The sequence below is a fragment of the Ochlerotatus camptorhynchus genome, unplaced genomic scaffold (genome assembly GCF_037179485.1).
Source record: "Ochlerotatus camptorhynchus isolate MF236.1 unplaced genomic scaffold, CSIRO-AGI_Acam_v1.1 ptg000467l, whole genome shotgun sequence".
Taxonomy (NCBI): domain Eukaryota; kingdom Metazoa; phylum Arthropoda; class Insecta; order Diptera; family Culicidae; genus Ochlerotatus; species Ochlerotatus camptorhynchus.
In genome coordinates, this window is record NW_027040953.1 from 2,441,200 (window position 1) to 2,455,717 (window position 14,518).

Genomic DNA, 14,518 nt, shown 5'->3' on the forward strand with positions numbered 1-14,518 from the left:
GCTGCATCTTATTATATGTAAAATAATTATTATTTTCATTGCAGAATATCAACTATTTTATCTTTATATATGTATATTCATTATTTCATATATAATGTTCTGATATATTTCATTTCTCCATTACATATGTTTTCATTATATAAATAAATACTGGGTTGGGAGGGAGCATCAGGGTATCCTGGGACCTGGAACTGGACGATGGAGTGGTATGACAACCGGAGTCTAGGAGGGAATAAACACTATCATTTTCTTTATCCTACCGATTCGATTGTGGTGGTGTGAGTTCTACTCCAACAGTTTCAGTTAGATTGACGCGCCCTTCTTAACACAAACCATCCTGTATGGAGCTTAATAGGTATTGCGAATTGCGTTATTCGATTTGTTGGATCGTATAGTTGGAAGTTGATTCTTAAATTCCCGTGGATTTCGTGTAAGTGCCTCTGCTTACAGGTCCGCACCTCCGTTTGTGGCCCTTCATACACCGATATTGTGAATTCAGATCGGTAGCTCAAATTGATCTTGCTATTAAGTGGAGCTGAATACAAGACAAGATCTTTGAAGGGATGGTGGCTACCTCACATACATACATACATACAAAAGTGAGTAACTCAAATTTACTCACTGCAAATATATTTACTCTGAGGACAGCTGTCTTGCTCCTTGTTTTTTTTTTTCATTTCTATATTTCTTGATAGGCTGTTAAACTGATCGTAACATAAACAGGCTTTTTGGTCATTGTCCTAGCAACAACATATTACATTTTTTTCAACCATTTCACCAGTAGAACCAAAGTTAGGATAATGTATAAAATTCTTCCATAGTACTTCCCATACAAAATTTCAAACCATTTACGCGACCTCTAAACCTTCATCAATCTTTACCATTTTTTGCATTACCTCATATTTTGGGGTGTTTAATCGAACTAGTAATAAATTTAAACCTTTTTTTTTTCAAAATGAAGCACCCTAATGTAGATACATAGGTACCGGGTGTATGGATAAGTCGCACCGGAATCATTAGTATGTACGGCCGCCTTAGTTGGCGAAGTTTGATGGGTTGCGAGTGCCGAGCATCATCCATTAGTTTTGAACAACGGCGATGATGATGAGCATGAAAATGGGATCGATTTGGAAATGGAAGGGAAGCTAAATTGCAAGCCTACCGGATGGGAGGGGGGAGGGCGGTTGATGTGGTGGATTATAAAATTATTTTATTAGTCATGTTTGTCTAGCATAATAGGCCATATGGATGGCAGAATAGAAAGGGTTATTTTGTGTCTATGGGTCGTGTTTTTGGAAAATCAATAATCGATTGTTTATGTTCGGTGAAGGGGGGCAAGGACAGAGGATGGTTGTAAAACTAATGAAACTTGTGTAAGCACAATAAATTGGTGGGAGATCCTACAAGTTTTCCGACTTTCATTGAATGGATGATAATGTAGCAGGATGTCCGCTTTATATAGTATCAGTTTTAGCAAAAGTGTGAGGCTTATATAAAGCCTATTTTCAGACAATACGTCATTGGCATATATGCAATGATTTGTCCATTTAACCACCTTCGAGGAACACCTGCTTCGACTGGACATAAAAATTATGATTGTATCTCCTTTAGTGTGCACAACATCCTACTACAGTAGTTACAATTCCGCACAGAAGATATTCCATAAGTCCATTATGTAAATTAGCTCAACTCTCTTTCGGTTTAATGCGAACAGTATACTCAGCAGATTATATTGTAGTTAGCATGAGTATGTGGGAACTTTTGCATTGTTTGACTGCTTGGTTTCGTATAGTGTACCTTTTCGCACACTGCTTCTGTCGTTCTATTGTAATGGTCAAAATAAATTGAATAGACCAGATATGTATCTCAAATACCAAATTGCATTCGACAGCCAACCCTCCATTGTTTTTGAATCGTGGAAAATTTGACCACAAATTCCTATTTTTCAGCCATCGTACCCCATACCTTCCACATATGATGTGGTTACGAACTTCAAGAGGGTTTCAAAAGAAAAACAATCACCCAGAGAAAACACAATCCGGCACACATTTCCGCCATAACATCTGCTACTGCTGCTGTGATGTTGCAGTATCCTCTTTTTTCCCCCATCAGACTCTGTTGGCCAGGTTAGGATCAAAATTCCTTAAGCTGAAGTTGAGCGAGAGTAGGTGCTTTGCATATGACGGTGATGATAAAACTATTTCGTTTCTGCATTGGGCAAACTTTTCTCAGCGGGCTCTAATGTGAACGGTCATTGCGAGGCGCTAACGATGAAGGCTATGGTTGGCAATAAAACTTTAGTCCAGTGTGTTCTGTGTTGTGTGTTGATTGACCGTTGGAGTGATAGGATTTTCAACATTTTCTGCCCGTTGGTAGAAAGAAAACGATACTGTTTGCACAACTTTTTTTTTTGTGCAAGAAGATTTCCTCTATACGGTAACGATTGTCGTTTTACTGGTGCACGCCTCTCTACAATGCTTCGTCGTTATTCGAGATGATGGCTGCGACGAAGCATTGTGAGTAAACACAGATTTGATGCTTGTCTCGAAATGCTCTTCTATTGTACGGTACTTGTAGGAGAAGTGGGGGTAAAATTAGCCCTTGCGTATATAAGGGCTTATTTATAAAAAATATCAACCAACTCAGTACACAGGCAATTCAATCAATGTGTCTTCTAGATACCTTCTTAAAAAAATTAAGTGTTCATTTTACCTGCTATGTTAATTTTATCTTAACTTCTCATATACCACAGGCATTCATTATAGGGAAAAAATGAGTTCCATAACACAAATTTCAAAGGAGTCTTTATATTACAACATTATTCACATTTTACCCAGTGTACTCTTGAGTACAATAGGGTAGAGAACTACTTCGGCCTAATCGCCCATTTTGGGCCTATCGAGCAGAAAACTTCAAATAAATCCACGATTTCAGAGTTAACAAGTCAATTATACGTTTGATACGACACTTTAGTTAATAAGCTACGGAACGAAGTCAATGAGAACGCGTGATATGAAGGTTTGCACCAGTTATTCCCAAAAACAAAAGAAGCGCTCGGACCGAATCAATTTTTATCTTCATCCGATAGGCCGAAGTGAATTCATTGGCGTTTAAATTGCGTTTAAATGGCGTTTCAATGCGTTAGGCCGAGTTTAGAATCCATAGGCCGAGTTTGGCGTCAAGAAGCAGTGTTAGACTTTTGACAATATCTCAACGATTGGTTTCTCTTTATCAAATCTTACGGTACATACGGAAAGGTAAATACATACGTCAGTAATAATAACATTCCGTTTGATGCTAAACTGCGCTAGATTACGCAAGACTAAGTGCGGGTTGTGCTTAATAGGCCGGAAATGGGGTAGTTAACCCTATAATATATTTTTAATTTAAAAAATACCTATTCGGTAATCTTAACAGACGAACAATGGTATCAATCACGCCCACTTACACCCCGCACTCTCCTGTGTCGAAGGAGATTGAAAACCCAGAAAGTGCAGACAGCGGTGTCTTCCTGTGAAAAGTGCACTCACGCCCCCATTCTTCACTCACATCTCCTGCTGAGAAGATGCTTTCCCCGTACCTACCGATCCCCGGTATCGATAATTGGCTGTTTGGAAAACATCTGATGCCAAAATAATTGAAAATAATACTATGGAATAGTTTTCCTTTTTCGGTTCCACCACCGCTTTCTTTATGCTCCTTAGCAGTCAGTCAGTCCTGAACTCGCCCCGTCCGGCTGTTCTGTATAGTAGGTAAGTATGACGAAAGCAAAGAGGGATCACGTGGCTTTCGGAGCATACAGGAGCAAGGAAAGAAAACGAGGGATTAAATTGGTTTTTCATCGGAAAAATCGGCGGAATCTGCTGGAATGAGGGAAAAGAAAGAGGTGGTTTTTTCAATGGGAATTGCATCGAGAGTTCTATAAAAACGCTGTGCGCTGATGGTACAAGTACAACAAAACTTCAACACTCGAATTGCTCTCTTTCATTCGTTGTTTTTTTATGAGTGATGGTCAGCTCTTTTATAGTTCTCGCTGTGTAGATTGAGCGGCGATATTGTTGGCAAAATGTAGTAGTATTGTAGTATTGTAAAAAATACAATGTTTGAGGTTAAAAACTACTCTCACATTGACGCAATACTAGTTTGCAAATTGTTTGCTAATAAATAACTATACCACAACGCTTACAGCAGTCTCCAAGCGCTGTACTCACGAACTGGCGATCATTGTCCAGGAAAGCCTTGACGAGTAAATGATTTCTCCAAATATAGCCTGTAGGATTTAGAATGTCCTTGTATTGGCCAAATCTAGATAATTCCGACACCGCCGAGCAGCTTGGCAATAAGTTTTAATGAGATTTCAGCAAAAGTACGAAATGGTGACGAAATTACAGACTTCATTAATGCCTTGTACTAAAATAGCAATTTATTCAGGACTATTATATCTATCAAAAAAAACTCTAAAATTTTCATGGAATTCTCCTCACAGTTCTATTGGAATGCTACCAGAGAATCCTTTACGAATTGTTTGAAATCATCTGAATTTATCCCTACAATCCCCATGGAACATTTCATAGAAATATTTTTGAATTCTACTCAGAACTTATTTTTAGATCTCCATAGAATTCACCAGCAGCAGCCTCTTAAATTCTTTTTGACTTCTAGACTCTAAACTTTCTTTAAATTCTTCCAGACTTTTTCTACTCAAGGTTCTTTTGCATTGGTAATTCTTCTCAGCATTCCAGAGGAATTATTTTAAGACTTCTTACTGATTTCTTAATTTGCATTCAAATGTATTATAGCAAATCTTGGAAGTACCTGAAAATGTTTCAAAGACTTCAAAGACAAATTCGACATCTTAAATATTTCACTTAGTCCTAAAATCTTGAAATTTTCTTCAAATTTGAAATATTTGTTTCTAGGCCCAGGATTTCAAAATAAATTTAAGAGCCTGGTATCTTAAATATAATCCTAAAAAAAGCTTCAAGCCTCACAATCTTAGACTTGATCCATTTTTCATTAGATTATTTAAAACTATTTCAAAGATAAAATTAAACCAACCTTATGCCCAATTCGACCCAACAGCGTACAGACTTGACATATGAAAACATTTTTTTTTTAATTCTACAACTTTGGAGTTGTTCTAAAAAAAAAGTTTGATTTACGGTTTAGCGACTTTGCAGTCAATTTAATTGTTTATAAGATAGTTTGAACATACTGAGAGGTTAGCACATATCATCAGTAAAAAACGTGTGTGTGAGAAAATTTGCGAAAAAATCTAAAGCTGGTTTTAGACTAGGCAAATCAAATGATCAACTCAGTTGAATTCAATTGGCTTGAAAAGTTGAGTCTGGTTCAACTTTTTTTCAATTCAAGTGAGTTGATCAAGTCAGTTGAATGGCATGGTTTACACGTTCAATTCGTGTTCAAGTCAGTTGAATTCAACTGACTTGATCAATTGACTTGCCCTGTCTATACCCAGCTTAAGGGTGGGGAACGGATTCGAAACTCAAATGTCATTAGTCAAATACATCCATAGACCATATAGGTCACCGTTGTATAATTGGCAATGCACCCGTCTACTGAATGGGAATTGTGTCGAATCCCATCGGTGCCCTTAGATTTTTTCGCAAATTTTCTCACACACACGTCTCTTACCGATGATATGTGCTAACCTGTCAGTATGTTCAAACTATCTCTCAAAAAAAGTATGGTCTATAAATATGCAAATTACTTTGAATACATTTTGCCACTCATTTGGAGAGAGGGAGGATCATTTTTGCCACAATTTTAGTATATAGGGGAAATGGCTCTAATGTTGGCCTATGGATCTAAGATTGGGCCCATCGCTAAAAATCAGCTATTTATCAATTGTATCTAGATGAACGCGTCAATGATGAACGGTCCAATGGATATTTCTGGTTGCTATTGAAAATGTAGTCAATTGCTGAATTTATGTATGGGCCCAAATTAGGGCCACTTAGGCCGACATTACATACATTTCCCCTATATACAGCCATTCCATAGCAAAACGATAAAGTGGTATAGTAAGTTTTTAAAAAAAATCGATTTTTTTGGGCCACCCTAATGACAAACTAAATAATACCGGTTTAATATTTTGGGATAAAGAACAATACTACTATTTTTTTACGAATTTATGAGAACCACTATATCGGTTTGCAATGGAATGGCAGTCAAGATTCTTATAGTACGGATTCGTTCTTGCCGGATTCCTATAGTACGGTTGCCACTAGATTTCTATAATACGGTCAATCCGGACTTAACGAATACACGTACTAGGGGAAATGGATGCAATGTCGGCCTAAATGCCCCTAATTTGGGCCCATACATAAATTCAGAAATTGACTAAATTTTCAATAGCGACCAAAAATATCTATTAGTACCGTCCCAATGACACGTTCATCTAGATCAAATTGATGAATAGCAGATTTTTAGCGATGGGCCCAATCTTAGATCCATAGGCCAACATTAGAGCCACTTCCGCTATATGGGATTTCAGCTAATTGGGGTCAAACACTGATTGTACGGCAATTTGAAGAGATAACTTCCTGATGTATTTGGAGAAGTTGTTAAGAAGATAGTTGGCAATCTTTTGGGGAAAGTCAATTACCAGTATGTCACAAGTCTAGTCCTGTGGAAGATCCAGAACATCCGCGGATTTTTCTAAACCACTCATATAAGTCTTATCAGAATGAATTCGGAGTTGTGACCAGAAAATGGACGCTGGGGACCACGGGAGGATCAACTGAAAGATCCGAAACATCCGTAAAAGTGATAAATCCATGAAACTGATTCGAAAACTCCGTGGTATTTTCGAAACCACTCAAATATGTCTTATCAGAATGAATTCGGCAGTTGTGATCAGATAATGGACGCTGGGGACCACGTAATGGTCGACCGGAAGATCCGGAACATCGTTAAAAGTGGTCAATTCATGAAACTGGTTCTAGAACTCCGTGGTTTTCACGAGATACCTCTAAAGTAGTAGGTATTATGCTTATTGCAAGACCATTGTTTCAGTCTTTCTTCTTACCAATAGCAATTGCTCAAACTTTTCTTCGTACACAGCCTATCATCTTTTGCACGAGCCCTGTCCCCACTTTTTTGGCTGCTAAATTCCATTTCCGCTTGAAATCCTTCAGGCCAATTCCAGTTACACCCTTTTTCTTTAGTATGTGCTTCACAATTTACTAGTATTCCTCAATTGGCCTTAGTTCCGGTGTATTGGCCGGATTCATCTCCTGTACCACTGTTTGGTGGAATTTGAGTAGTGACAGCTTGCCAAGTCCGGCCAGAATAGGCAATCTATCTCATGCTGCTCCAGAAAAGGCAGTAGTCTCTTCCATAGGCACTCCTCCTGGTAAACTTGCTGGTTCATGGTCCCAAAAGTAACGAAAGTTTCGCTTTTAAGGCCTCAGTTGCAGATTGCTTGCCAGACAAGAAACTTGTTGGGGAATTTCGACTCCTTTTTGATTTTACATTCTTCAGGGGCACTCTTCCGGTCAACCGAGGTATAAAATTCCTGCCCCGAAATTTGTTGGAAAACGTTGCGTCGTCCATACCGTGCTGGCTCCGGTGAAGCCATGATGTAAACAAATGGACTTATCCTGACATAGAGATCTCCAAGCGCAATCTCACGAACACTAAAATCCAACATTCATATATAAAAATAAAGAAGCAGAAGAACCAAAAAGGTATCGCAATATCACAACTACCTAAAAAGGTAGCGCGCCGTCTCACGCACACTTTTGTGCATCTGGAAAACTCTATTCAATGCCTACACTCAAAAAATTTCGCACGTTTGATCGAAGTGTTTAAACACTTGATTTTCTAAATGCACAATCACATTTACTTTAAGTGTATTTCACCTTGGTTCAATGTGTTATACACGTTAATTTATAGTGTCTCAAACTTTGAAATGTTGAAAATCTTTCACTATCTATTCAAGTGTATTGCACATTGAATCACGCTACTGTTCAAAACAGATGGATTTGAAGTGTTTTGCATTTCAATACGATGTGAATTGCTTGCTCAGAAAGGTAAACATCGATAAACAAGAGTTGTGACTTTATCCTATCAACCTGCCTCATATATGAGAACAACCGTGGCACAGTGAGATCGAACGAAGTCTCCGGCAGCAGCATACCCCAACAGTCCATGATCGAATCCCAAATCAGACCCATTAAAAATATATGTGAAAGCTCTGGCCTCTGGCAGTTTTGTTTATATATTTGTCGATTCATTTTTAGAGTCGGTAAAGTAGAATTCGATAAAGTAGAATATTGTAGAATATTGAACTATGGTGTGCAAAGCTATTGATATCACCAAATGAGGCACATAGAATCCAAGTGTGTCACAATTCAAATCCATAGTGTTCAGGCATGGTTCATAGAATAAGATTCACACATGAAATGGATGTGTTTCACAATATGCGCAAAATTAAGTGTGAGACACATGATGATGACGTGTGGAATTTTTTGAGTGTAGTGTGATTATATACAGTCTTAGCTTGATTTAGTGAAATTTTTAAAAAATTTACTCAAAAAATTCCTAATAGCAGCATTTTTAATGTGTCCGGATTTTTTCGTGTTCAACCTTTAGACGTCTTATCAGAATGAATTTGAAGTTGTTACCACGGGGACTACGGGATGGTTCACCGCAAAATCTGGAACATCCGTAAAAGTGGTGAATTCATGAATCTAATCCTAGAGCTCCGTGGTATTTTCGAAAAGACGTCTCTTAAAGACGTCTTATCAGAATGAATTCGGAGTTGTGACCAAAATATGACCGCACGGGCCAACAGGATGGTACTCCGAAAGATCCGGAACCTTCGTACAAGTAGTAAACTCTTGAAACTGTGCCTAGAACTCCACGGTTTTTTTCAAAACCACTCATGGTCGTCTAATCAGAATGAATTCGGAGTTGTGACCGGAATATGGACTCTGCTGGGAACCACGGGATGGTCCACCGAAAGATCCGGACTATCCGTAAAAGTGGTCATCCCCTGCGATTGTAAAGACGTGTCCAGGTGGGTATGCTTGGCATACACAGTTTTGGTCACGAACTGCTCATTTGCTAATAACTTTGCACACATTTGACGAAACATAGTTCTTTTTGAAGCAGTAGATATAATAGAGTTTAAGCTTGTTATAGACACATTAAAAAAAAAAGATGTTAGTTCTAGTAATAAACTGTATTTGTTTTTCTGTTGTAAAAATGAAGTGAGGAATGCTCGCTGCATATCTCGTAAAAATTCATTGGTGTTGATTCTAATGTTAAAATGTACCTACTCTTTGCATATCTATAGTAAACTATGATCCTAATCTTCCAATTACTTTAAAGAAAAACAAATTTCAACAGTGAAAAGTTATTAACAAATTAGCAGATGGTGTGTAATGCGATGTTAGTTTTGCAAATTTGGTGGTGTAGGGAAATCACTAATCCCAAGTGCTTTTTCTCGGCAACAAACGATATGTTTTGCAAAATGTATTGGTTGACCATTATATAGCCACCCATGAATTGTACCATCGCATAAGCTATGCTGTACTAGCACAGACAAACAGACGTAACTCTTCATTGTGTATCTTCGTTCATGCATTTAACGGTTGATTTGAATATTATCAGTTCCGCGAACTACTCGCCGCAGCGCTGGCATCGGATCACTTTGACGTTTTTATATATTCTATAGAAATTTTATGCAATATTGTTTACGAGTTAGCGAGCAAGCTTGTTTTCCGCGAGAAGCCAGATAGATGTCGTTACTGAGGTTATATGTTTTGAGATACTATGTTTTCAAGAACAAGTTTTTCAAAGAGTTACGTCTGTTTGTCTGTGGTACTAGATTGGTAATCAAAAAATAAGTGCAAAAATTGAGTACCTCGTTTCTAGCGTGTACAGCGTATTTTAAATAAATGACAAAATTGGTTACGTGGACACTAAAACAAGATACCCATGTTATTGATTATCCGGGGCTCGATTATTTGGAGAAAATAGATTGATTATCCGGAGCCGTATCTTTTTTCCGTAGTACTGGAGTAAAATCAAGAAGCATAGGGTAAATACAACAATCATGGATGCATTTTAGCCATTTTGAGCCAAGTTGTGCTTGGTGGAGATAAACAAAGTGATATAGAAAGGTGAGGTGACCGTACCATCCTGAGCTGTGAGGACCATACCAGCTGACTCATTGCATCGTTGAACATATGATTTCATAGTTGCATAGTTGAAGATTTTCAAAACAAAACTTTATCATCCAAACGCCTATAAAACAGAGATCAGTAATCACCTGATGGTCTGTGGAATATTTTTGGAGTCACCTTGCATCATGAGAGAATTGAATGGAAGCGGTCGTGGAAAATCCAGGCCAGTCCCAACAGGTGGATCGCGAAACAGTTTGGAATCGACCATTCGACCGGGTCCCATGTGTTAGAATCGCTCAAAGAGACCCAGACGACCCAGCGGCGAGCTGACAGCGGAAGAAAAGCGCAATCCGAACCTTTCGATTCGGGACGTGGTCTGGTTCGTCCAGCAGACAATGAAGCGGACCGGACTTCATGTCTTCAAGGTAAGGAAGGCGCCTAACCGAAAAAAAAGCGGAGTTTCGAACGCCTTTGGATACGGTTGTGTCTAAATTTGCTCTCTGTATTGTGCGTGCATTCTCTTTCATAGTTTTCGGGTGCATTTGCCGGATTAGCGCTGGCACTCTGCCTCCCGTACGTATGTGGTGGTTTTCTCGCTTTCCGAGAAGTTTTATGTCGTTTTCGTTTTTGCGGTGTAGCTACACCGGTGCTACACTGCCGTACACCGAAATATTTTAGGGTGTAGATATAGGATGCACCTTTGTTTACAAACAAATGATGTTGATCTGTCAAAGACTTGCGCTTATTCCTGCTTACACTACACCAGTGCTACACCGTAAAAACGAAAACGACATTAGAATCAAGAAAGAAAACATGATTCAGCATGTTTGCAAAATTGCAAGCATCAGAAGATTTGGCGCTGCGTGGTTTGATTGTTTCTCCCGGACCAAAAATTTGCGGTATCGCGAGTGAAAATTTTAATTTCTGTTTATTTACGCGGTGATGAGCACGGCGCTGATCTATTGTTAGGGTTTTGCGATGTGCATTGCTTTGTGCACGGAGTGTCTTGAAAAAGAAAAGTGATATTTGGTTGTTGTGTGGTTGGAGTGGAGAGAAAAATATGCGTGGAAGCATCGGGAATGTGCTCCCGGATGAAGTGATTTGGTGAGTACGTTCCAGTTGAAGATTGTTGACAAGTGTATTTGTGGTGATGCAAATTATGGTTTAGATGACGCATGGCTTCAAACATTTTGTGTATCCAAATAAAACATATTACATACTAAATACGCACAGGGCATCATCTTCTTGACCTTCTACCCCCTGAGTAGTTAGTGTGAATAAGGGCGTCTATGTGATGTTTTGCTGTACCTGTTGTGGACATCTAGTGCATCCTGTTCCCTTAACTTGTTGAGGACACCCTGTCTTGCCTCAAAAGTTACCCTTTTTGAAGTACTAGTCTTCACAACATAAAGGGCACCATTACGGAGCATGAGATTTGATCAAATTATTCGCAGTTCTACTTGTCCAACGCCCCCGGCTGGGTGAGGGATAGAGGATGACACACACACACACACACACCTTGCATCATGAGAGAATATCCGAGACATGTGATCTGAATTGATGAACAGATGAGATCTTCAGTGCAATAGAAATTGATGAAACTTTTTTTTTTTATAGTCGCTTTAACACTCTTGGGTCATTCGTGACTTGTCCGGGGGTGAGATTTGAACTCGTGACTTTGGCGTAAGAGGTATGGATGTTAACCACTACGCCGGAGTCGCCCCCAACCTGAAGTCTTGAAAAATATCAAGACAACTTTATGGAGATCTTAAAACACATTAAGGACATTGGAATAATTTCTAGGCTGTCGTGTTTCATGAGAGAGAATTAGAATGATACCTGATCAATCTGAAATCTTTAAAAAAAACATCCTGTAGAGTTTTCAAGGTGATCTCTTATTACTTGGTGTGGATGTGTTAAAGCATCAGATGAGCACCTAGAGTGTTCATAGATCCACTCAAAAGTGTGGGTGAGATGAAAATTGATCGCCAAAAATCAGATCGAAAGTTAATTTCGAGGTACATAATTTTAAAACGTTCAATTTCATTTTTCATTTTCATTTTGCAGCGTTTGGTGGGGCAATGGGAGCGCAAGTCAATCCAAAGCCGAGGATAAAGGACGGGTAATGGCTGAATAGTCTATGCGGACCACTTGAACGCCATGGGAAAAAGGAAGGGATTGAAGAGGTCGGTTATTGGGGGGTTTTGAGGAAATGACACATAGTGATGCTAAATGTAAAGAAACCGAAAATCCATCTCCCACTGATTCATCCTTTCACATATATACCAAATTGATATTTTAAACCAATAATCAAAATAAACAGACAATACATGAAAAGGCTAGTTGCCAGTTGCTTTAAAGGCTAGTTGCCTCCCTAAGCGCACCCTCCGCATCCTAATCTTCTGGAAATCCACTTAATGCTACTAGGCTGTCTAAATTTTCTTATTTAAGTTCGTTTGATGATTATGATATCTCTAGTCTAATTTAATAAATAATTGAAATCTCTAATCTACCTACCATGCTTTATTAAGTACCTGCACTTGTGAATGTAATCTAAAATTTAACGTGTTTCAAGTTGTTTTTGACTTTGACCTATATTTAATATATATTAGTTCGCCCCAGGTGACACCTTCAAGTGACTAAAATGCTTCACTTTGAAGTTAGTTTCCTAGCTGATTTTTAAATTATATAGGGTATATGCTGCAACTACGCTCACACGTTTCCACTATGTCGTACCACAAAAATACGTATGGTTATGTCACAATAGAAGCACGCCACAGTGGAAATCCCGAGCCATAGTTCAAACACTTATCCCAAATCAAAATGAAGCACATATAAGATTAGTTGCAATACCATGTACAAAAATGGTGTTTAACATTGTTCCCTGAGTAATACCTCAATGAAAACAACAATGAAAGCTTGTCACGCAAATAGAAGGAGCACTGTTGGGCACTTTCTGAGATATTTCAATAGTATAATTCCCTTGCAAACCCAAATAAATCTATCTGCGTAAAAATAAATAAAATAAGAGTGATTTGCGGCAAAACCCGCCAGTATCGCACCCAACGTCAGTGCCTATACGTAAGCGTACTACAACGCGGCTTTCAAATAAAGGAGTAACAAGTGTGATACTATCACTTCAGGCTAGAACTTTGGTTCTCTTATGCAATGGTTCATCAGAGAGGGGAAGCTCAGTAATCCTCATCGCATGCTCATGACGCTATCCTGTCACGGCATGAGCCAACGATGCCGGACCTAAACCAACCGTCTCCAACGCTTCACTATGAAGCATAAGATTAGGCCCGCCCACCAACGTCCAGGTTAAAAAACTAGCCAAGGGGAGGGAGGTACATAATTTTAAAACGTTCAATTTGAGCACATAAGCCCAGTGTAATTAATTTTCATCATCTATTAAACTGTCCTTGATAAGCGGCAACGAAAAAAAAAAGATGGCTCGATTATCCGGAGCGAAATTTTGCTCAAGCTTCCGGATAATCGAGTAACGCACAAATGAGCAACTGTTACCCACAAACACAAACATATTCGAGTAACTAAAAAATACGCTACATGAGAGAACGCTGAGAATATGGGTAACATGTATTCATTTTTAATTTACCCATAAATTGAGTATGTGTACTTTTAAGTATCGTTTCCCAGTTACGCATTTCCAGAGGTCATCCCGGATCAGCAGGAATTCTACTTTCGTTTTCCAAGTTGAATAATTGGTTCTATTAAGCTTGATAGTGCCCAATCGTTCCATTTTGCTTTGATATTTGAATTTCTTCAAACATTAACAGCATGAACAGAAAAATTCTTGAAACATGAACTTGAAAATGTTTACTCTTGTTTTTCGGTTGCTATGGTATCACACTAATCAAGCAAAGGTCCATAACCTGTTGGAAGGATGTTGTGTTCTTGAAGAGAAGGAAACTAATTTTAGGTTTAAGAGCTAATTAGATTTCGACTTGTCTCTTCCGTGGTTGGAACTAAACTGACAAAATATTTTCAGATGGTTACAAATCATGGCCTACCAGGCAGCATATTCTTCTGATGTGTACGCCGATGGTACATCTCTCTTTTTTCAAAAGAGATCGTAGGGTGCCAGCCAAGCTGGAAGTCAACGGGTTCTTTCTTCACGCTGTTGAAATGGTCCATCGTATGTGACCGGCAAGCTGGATATTGAATCTACGAGAATTGCTTCCACCTCAGATTCCGTTTGGAGAGCAGCAATCACGTATTCCTCGTCTGGTTTGCTGTGAAAGCTCATCAACTAGCCGTTCAAATGAACTGGATGTCGAAATCATAAAGTAGCATCGTTAGCGCCCAACGCTGAAGACGATTGTCGGTGTAAACGGGAATGC